The sequence below is a fragment of the Trifolium pratense genome, linkage group LG5 (genome assembly GCF_020283565.1).
Source record: "Trifolium pratense cultivar HEN17-A07 linkage group LG5, ARS_RC_1.1, whole genome shotgun sequence".
In the NCBI taxonomy this organism is placed as follows: Eukaryota; Viridiplantae; Streptophyta; class Magnoliopsida; order Fabales; family Fabaceae; genus Trifolium; species Trifolium pratense.
The window spans coordinates 12,696,461-12,705,716 of record NC_060063.1 but is presented as its reverse complement, the minus strand read 5'-3'; positions in this window follow the sequence as shown (position 1 = coordinate 12,705,716).

Here is a 9,256-nt window from a genome sequence, read left to right as displayed (position 1 = left end):
GAGCGGTGTAACATTACTCAAATGTTACACCGATGTAATTTGATCCCTCCCTAATATAGTTCAATTGGTGTTCTATAAATTCGTGGATTTAGTGTTGGATTACTCGCACCATAATTTAAACATTGCATTGGGAAAACTTCCTAAGTCTTAGATCGGATATGTATTTTATTTAGTGATTAATTTGTAATTTTGAGTTATTTCTTCTTTTTGATAAATTTGTGGTTTTCGATGTATTTGTTTATTTTAACATGGATGCTTTGTTTGAAAAAACAAAGTTTTTGCATTGGAGACTGTTTTTTTTTGTAGATTTTTTTTCTGCATAATGCAGAACTTTTGGAGCGTTTCAGCTAAGTGTAAGGAGTTGACAACTGCTACTGGTGCAAAAAAGGGAGGTAACTGCTACAAGTTACTGAGTACATTATTTCTAAGTGTCTTATAAGTTGTCTAACTACAAATGAGAGTAATTTATTTCTTTCAATTTCATTATTTTATCACTTAATAGATGGTGGGTCACTTCAACTGTTTTGGAATTCACAATGAGTTATGAAGAAGGTTAAGATGAAAAAAAGAAGAATTTTCAGGGATAAATTGGAACAATATAATAAGTTGTGAATCAAATGAATCACTTGATGTTTAGTTAAATTTTTTATAGATTATTACTTCTCTTATGATACTTTGAGAAATTAAATTTATTTAATATTATGTTATAAAGGAGACTATTCCTTTTTGAAGAACAATTAACCTATTTAACATTTTGTTTGAATTCATAGGTAGCTTATTCTATTTTATTTCTTTTTCGTGCATTTTCAAATTGTCTTGGAAAAACTCAAGTTGTGTTTTTTTTTTTTTGTATTTATTTAATTTCATCTCTTCTCTATTCATCATCTCATTGTTGTTGATACACTACTCTTTGAAAAGTATAATATGGATTTAAACTGTTGATTTTTCTCCATATCATGTTTGTCTATTAATTGTTTGTATATTCATAATTGGTTTCCCTTTTGCTATTATTTATTCACATCAGTGTATTGGATATATTATGTAGGTTTATATATGTATTATTCAATCAAATAAAAAATGTGTTGCTACCACAAAATCCACAATATTCACCCGTGCATCGCACGGGTGAAATGTAACACCCAAACCCATTATTTAATAAAATTCTACCAAGATAAATCTTTTTCAAAATACGCGGCGGAAAATCAAAGTTTGTTATTATAAAAGTCATGGTTCGAGCATTACACTCTTCAACCAATACAATACTAATGTAGTTAATTAGTAAAATGCTAGTTTATACAAAATAAATTTTCTTTATAAAGATACATTTTCCAAAGTAAATACAAATAGTCATGAAGACTCTATATACTAAATACAACCCTTTCCCGTGTCACAATCAGAGCGGAGCTTCACCAAAGACTCGAACAACGAAACACACATATCCTGTAAAATCTGGACCCCCAACGGTCCAGCACATAACACATAAAAGAGAGTTAGAAGTCATACTCAAATAATATCCAAGTGTAAGTAAATGGTACTTAAACACTTCATTACAAATCATGCATATTCTAACTCATGCATAATCATACATTATACATATACATCATCATCTATCATTCAATTATAAGTTCTAGATCATTAAAATCAAACATCACTTCATCGAATATCAATAAGCACACTTAGCAAAATATGTGTCACATAACAATTATCACATAAATGCAACATATGTGTCACATATCAAATATCAAATAATGTACACATATCCTAATGCAATCTAATGCCACAATCTTCATGCTATGTTCCCTAGACATATCTAATGCATGTGGTACCATCGTCTTTATTAGAGTATCTCACCTCTAATATTCGTCTTTATCGGATAAATATAATCCGATATCCGTCTTTATTGGAATATCCAATATACATCAACAATTCATGAATGCATGTATGTAATTCATGAATTCACACTCACACAATTAGCATTTTGCTCGTCATTTATAATGTGGAACACTATCCGACATTTCGTCTTTATTAAGATAACACTATACCTTAATATACGTCTTTATCGAATAACATAATTCGATATACTTCTTTATTAGAATAACATACTCTAATATCCTTCTTTATTAAGTTGATTAACACCTTAATATACTTCTTTGATATTTAAACAAACATCATCAACACAATCAAAAACAATCATATTCCACAAATATAATCAACAATTCATCACAATACAATTAATCATGGTTATAAACACCTAATTGCATGTTAGGATACCTTAAATCCATGTTACAAGAGCCTAATTGCACTTTAAAACATCAACAAAATATGTTCTGCACAGTACTGGTCGCTCAGCGACGGCTTAGCGAGGGATGGCGAGCAAGGTCAGTACATGGACAGCTTCTTGCGAGCGACAGCAAGCTGGTCGCTCAGCGAGGGCCTCTGGTCGCTCAGCGAGGGCCTCAGGATAGCAGGATTCACCACCTGTTCACTAAGCGAAGGCTTAGCGACGGCCTTCTGACAGCAATGTTCAAACTTCGTGTTTTTCACACCAAATCACCCAAAAATCCCATTTTTCATGTTATAAATCCCAAATAAGTTTATTTTCATGTACATAACATATATATAAACATAAAAGGACGGATTGATTCTCAGATCTACATCAAATACATCGAAAAAGTAAAGATTTAATACTTTTACTCAAAACTCACAAAAACACAATGTTCTTGAGTTTAATCATCTATAATTCCGTTTTTAACCATTAAATTTGTTCATACATCATGTTAAAAGCATATTAAGCATGTTATGAACCTTAGAATCAATTTCCATTAAGAAAATCCATTCAAAACTAAAACGAAAATGGGGTGGAGGAAGTTCGGGTGAGGAGAAATCGACATTCTCCCCTTCCTCGTATCACCCACGAATATGAAATCTACTCTCTTACCTTATTCGAAGAAAAACTCGAAGATTTGCTCTTGAATCCCTTCACTTCCTCTTGCCCTAGCTCTTGAGCTCTCCCTTCTCACTTCCTCCTTCACAATTGTTGAGAAAATGAGACTTTCTCTCTCTAATGGGCTATAAATAGCGCCCCCCTCTCATGAGACAAGGCCCATTGGGCCTCAAGCCCACTAACTTGGCCCAACTCGTGTTAACTCTCACTAACTCGCGCGTTAACTAAAACTCTCGATTAATAACTTAAAGTTACTATCTTACTTAAAAACCACGTCACCAAATAATTAAACACTTACGTAGTGAATAATAAATTTGGGTCGTTACATGAAATATCTAGTAATAAATAAAGAATAAAATGTCAAATATCCTTGAAATTTGGAAATAGGCAAATACCCCCTTAAAATTGTAAAACGTCAATCAAATTGTCCTCTGCTCCGTTTACTCTGTCTATTTTGACGAGGAAAATATGGATGAGACAAGAATTGATAAAGAGTATGATTGTGGTGATTGATGTTTCTTGTCTGGTTATGAATCTGATGACTCAGATTGGTCTATTGGGTGGTTAGAATCTCTTGGTTCTGATTTTGAAAGCAATGATAATGATGATTCTGGTGATGCTAGGAGGTTGAATGTTCAAACAATGTGCTTTTGAAGTCTCAACATAGACGTAACAAACGAAGCAGAGGCCAATTTGATTGACGTTTTACAATTTCATAGGGTATTTGACGAATTTTAATATTTCAGGGTGGTAGTTGGCATTTTACACAATAAATAAATAATAATTGTCCTCGTCCCCGTGAGCTTAGCTCAGTTGGCAAGACATTGCATTATATATTGATGACAATCAATTATATGATGTTTTTAATAGTAATTTAGGGTAGTTTTAATAGCAATTGAAGCCCAAAAGCAAGCAAATATATGGAAAAGTGAAGTTATTTGGCCTAGAAGTAAGAAAAGTGGAAAAAACATAAAAAAAGGGCAAAAACGTCAAAAATAGCGCACACCATCGTACTTACGATGAGATCCAACGCGACACGATGAGAAGGCGGTTTAAATTGAAGAAAATCTGCAATAAATCTTTCCATCGTACCACGATGACATACCATCGTGGCACGATGAACGACGGTTGAAGAAAAATAGAAAATCCTGATCAAATCTTCCATCGTACCATGATATGATCCATCGTGGCCACGATGAGGCAAAATTACATGCTATCGTGGTTACGATGGATACGATGGGTGCGCAGAAAAAGCTCAAATCCAGCTGGAAAACTATAAATAGAACCCTCCTCCTTCACTATTATTCATTCAGAAATATCGAGAGCTATTCAATATTCACTCTAGAGTTAGGAGAACTATAAGGAGGAGGCAAGGAGGGCCAATGAACTCCAAGGCCAATAAAGTTATTTTCTTTTATTGTCTTTGTAATTTATTTTTACTAGGTTAGGTCGAGTAGATGAACTCCCTTATGAATGCTTGAGACATGTAACCCTACTTGTTCGATAAAGTTTATGCTCAATTGTTATTAAGTTATTTTCTATATTTGTCTTTGTTTTAATTATTCATTCTTAATATTGATCACATTAAGTTAATGAACCTAGAGGAAATTAGCTGATCCCGTGACAACATAATTAATAGGTCAGACCAAAATACATTTCATCCTACCAATATGAGACCATTAAATTCAGTATCTGACGGTACAGCGGCAGAATTAAGAATCACACGTAGTTAAATTCTGCAATGATATTAGGAAATCGAGTGGGGGTAGAGAACTTGTTAAATTCTGAACTTTTAAAGGTTAGGACGCACTCTTTATAGGTTGAACCCGTTAAAGGTAATGATACGAAATAACGAAAGCTAAACCTATCAACGCTTAATTGGTTCGACCTAAGTCAGATTGCAATATAAATAAGTATAGTAATACTAGGCTTATTTTGATGGAAATTAATCTGGTAGCTTATAACTAGTAATGAGGTATATTATAACGCCACTTACCAAGCAGTAGTAAGGGAGGGATTCGAAACACTTAACCACCTTGTGCATCTACTTGCACACCTTTTTATTTATTGCTCTTTAATTTCTCGTCCATTACTTTATTGTTATTTATTTTAACGCAAAACTCTCTCAAACAAACAAAACGAATGCAAAACAACTTTACTTTCTAAATTCTCGTGGAGAACGATAACTTATCACTTTATTAGTTGGTTGCGATTCTTTGCATTTGCAGAGCCTCCATCATATATGCTAGGGGTCGGAGTTCAAACCTCAATTATCCCACTTATTCATTTTAAAGGTGTAATTTCTAATCACTAGATTAGTTAAGAAAAAAAATACTATAGAAAGATACACATTAGCCCTCCTAATAAATGGACACTTGGCCAAAATAAGGCCATTTTGTTCTTTTAATTATTTTTGTGGAACCTATATTTTGAGACATATATTTCTCCTCATATATATATATATATATATATATATATATATATATATATATATATATATATATATATATATATATATATATATATATATATATATATATATATATATATATATATATATATATTAATACAAGTGTATATTTTTCTTATAATTTCTATGAGACTTATATTTCTAATCATATATTAAGATGCATGCCTTTTTCTTTTTTTTTATAGTAGTAATTTATACGGGAATCTGTATTTCTAATCATCTAATAATATGCGTGCCGATTTTTTTATAATCTCTAATCATATATTAATATGTGTGTTTACTTTTTTTATAATCTGTATTTCTAATCTCTTATATTCTAAGCTTATTCCGATAAGCTAACCCTAAACCTGATCATTTTCTCTCCCTTTTTATTGCAATTTTATATTTAAAAAAATTAATTTGTCTACAATGGGAATCGAACCTGCATCCTTTGCTTATAATAATGTTTTTTAACCACTAGAACATGTGCTTTAATTGTGATTGAAATTAAAAATCCTAATATGTTAACCTAATATTAAATGCATTTATAATCTTCTCATATCTCTTATCTCTTATATTCTAAGCTTATTCCGATAAGCTAACCCTAAACCTAATCATTTTCCCTCCCTTTTTATTGCAATTTTATATTTAAAAAAATTAATTTATCTACAGTGGAAATCGAACCCGCATCCTTTGCTTATCTCTTATATTCTAAGCTTATTCCAATAAGTTAACCTTAAACCTAATCATTTTCCCTCCCTTTTTATTGCAGTTTTATATTAAAAAAAAATTAATTTGTCTACAGTGGGAATCGAACCCGCATCCTTTGCATACCTCTTATATTCTAAGCTTATTCCGATAAGCTAACCTTAAACCTAATCATTTTCCCTCTCTTTTTATTGTAGTTTTATATTTAAAAAAGTTAATTTGTCTACAGTGGACCAAAATGTTACAAAAAAATAAGATAAAGGACCTGTAGTGTAATTTTGTCATCCTAATATTAAATGCATTTATAATCTCCTCTTATATATTCTAAGTTTATTCCGATACGCGAACCCTAAACCTAATCTTTTTCCCGCTCATTTTCCCTCTCTTTTTATTGTAGTTTTAAATTTTTAAAAAAAATTAAATTTGTCCACAGTGGGAGTCAAACTCACATCCTTTGCTTACAATATTTTTTTTAAAATACCTTTTAATATTACAATTTTTTTATTTCTTACGTATTAGGCTAATTAGACTTGTGCACCGCACGGGTCGAAGTTCTAGTCATCTAATAATATGCGTGCCTATTTCTTTTTCTTTTTTAAAAAAACACTAACCTATATTTCTAATCATATATTAATATGTGTGTCTAATTTTTATAATCTCTCTGCAGACCTATATTTATAATGATATATTATTACGCATGCTCTACTTTTTTATAATTTTTACTGGGGCCAATATTTCTAATCATATATTAATGTTCACATTTTTTTTAATAATACTCATGGATAAAATAGATGTTTGACATTGATACATAAAAACAATGACAAAAATATATCAATCCTTGATAATTATAAATAAAGAACACAAGATAAATATTTGTCATCGACTTCTAATATATTAAAATTGATTACCACCCAATTTACTAATTTGTCCTTATTTATTTTAGTTTAAACAACGTTGCAGATTTTGTATCCTTCTTTGTAATTTCACTAAAAAATATATATAAAAATAATATAAGATAAATACAATAAAAAGAAGATATGCTTAACAATAGAAACAAAACAGAACAAACTATACGCATAAAAATAGCAACAAAAAATATCAATAACAAGATTATATAAGATTAGTCAATAAAATAATTATAGAAAAATAAGAAGAAACTTAAAAAACCTCCGGTGGGAGCACTAAAATGTAATATAGATAGAGCATGCTATGCGGAGCTGAACATATATTGTATAGGGCATGTGTGCGCGATGATCAAGGGAAATTTGTGCGTGCATACACGAGAAGACTTAACGGAAAACCAGAGATAGCAGAGGTGGAAGCACTGGGTGTTCTGGAAGCACTTCAATGGTTACAAAATGCTAATATGTCAAATGTTCAAATTGAAACTGATTGCCTCCAAGTGGTACAAGCTATAAATAAGAAGTCTAGAAACAACACCGAGTTTGGTGTTATTATTGAGTCGTGTCGTAGATTATTAAATATGAGTCAAAACTGTAAGGTCAGTTATGTTAGGAGACAAACCAATCGAGTAGCTCATGATCTTGCGCAGGCAACTCATTTTAATGCTAGTCCCCAAATTTTTGATTATTGTCCACCTTGTATTGAAACTATTATTATAAATGAAATACACTAAGTTTGCTTGATTCCAAAAAAAAAAAAAGAAGAAACTGCATAAAAGTAGGAATAAAGAAATAAAAAAAAAAAAATACACTCTATAAAAAAAACACAAAATATTTTTCGTCAAAAAAAGAAAAGAAAGATAAACACTAACCAATAATAATAATATAATAAAGTTAATTAGCATCAAACTTACTAAATTACGATAAATAATCCTAATAAATTTATAATTTTTATTAAAAATATAAACGGGACCATTATTTTCTTTTTTTTTTTACGAAATTCCACTTATATTTTAACAATTTTATATAACAAGGGTCTTTAAACTAGTTTTTTTTACGAAATTCTACTTATATTTTTAAGGTTTTGTCTAATCTACCCTTTCATAAATTGAGGGTATTTACCCATCAACCAATGAGAACAAGCTATATTATGCAAGTCTACGTATGTGTGCAAATTCAAACGTTTGTTACAAGTTTCTTGTGGGTACCACATATAAATCCACTCATGTGACTTGTTCTTATTGATTGATGGGCATATACCCGCAATTTATGAAATGGTAGAGTAGGCCCCACCTTTTTCAAAATATACACGGGTCTTTAAACTAGTTTTTTTTTTTTTTTTATGCAAGCAAACATAAGACATTTCATTCATAATTATTGTAGCAATACAATGAGGAATAACATTAAAAGGAATGCGAGAAGCATGAGTTAAAGCTGCCCTTGCAAGAGTAAGGTTCTACAGTTACAAATAAGTGAACTATACTCAGAGCAATTTGGCTTGTTTTTGTGCACATCATCTACCACCATTTTAGAGTCAAATTTAAACTAGTTGATACATAAAAATATACACGGAACCATTATTTTCTTTTATTGACGAAATTCCACTTATATTTAACAATATTATATAACATTTTTTTAAATATTTAACTCTAAATAATTTTTCTACCTTAATATAATGATAAACTTAAATATCGAATAAAAGTCAATGGACCCATGCGAATGCACGGGTCTTTAAACTAGTTGATACTTAAAAATATCACTAAACAAATATTTGTTATTTGATTAATATGAAAAAGAAAAAAAAAGAAGTAGGACAAACATTTGTTTTTGATCCATAAAAAAATATGGGGTAAATATTTATCATTGATAAATATAAAAATTATGGAACAAATATTTGTCATCGGAATATAAAAAAATACCGAACATATATTTATCAATGATGCCTAAAATAACTGCAAGTCTGCATGATGTAGTAGGAATATATATTACTACTCCATCTTTTTCAAAATGATATATAGAAAAATAGTTTTCAAGTATATTATCACAAGTAATTTTTTCTCACTCTAGGTAGATATAATAAACATCAATCCTATGAATTATAGTCTACAAATTTTGTTTTGTACGTCACATATATGAGAAATTAAATTAAAATGAGAAATATCATCCCAACAAGTTCAATATTATTCATATATGACACAACAATCTTGCACCGGCGAGTAATTTTGCAACGAAACTAATTTCGCACTATACAAT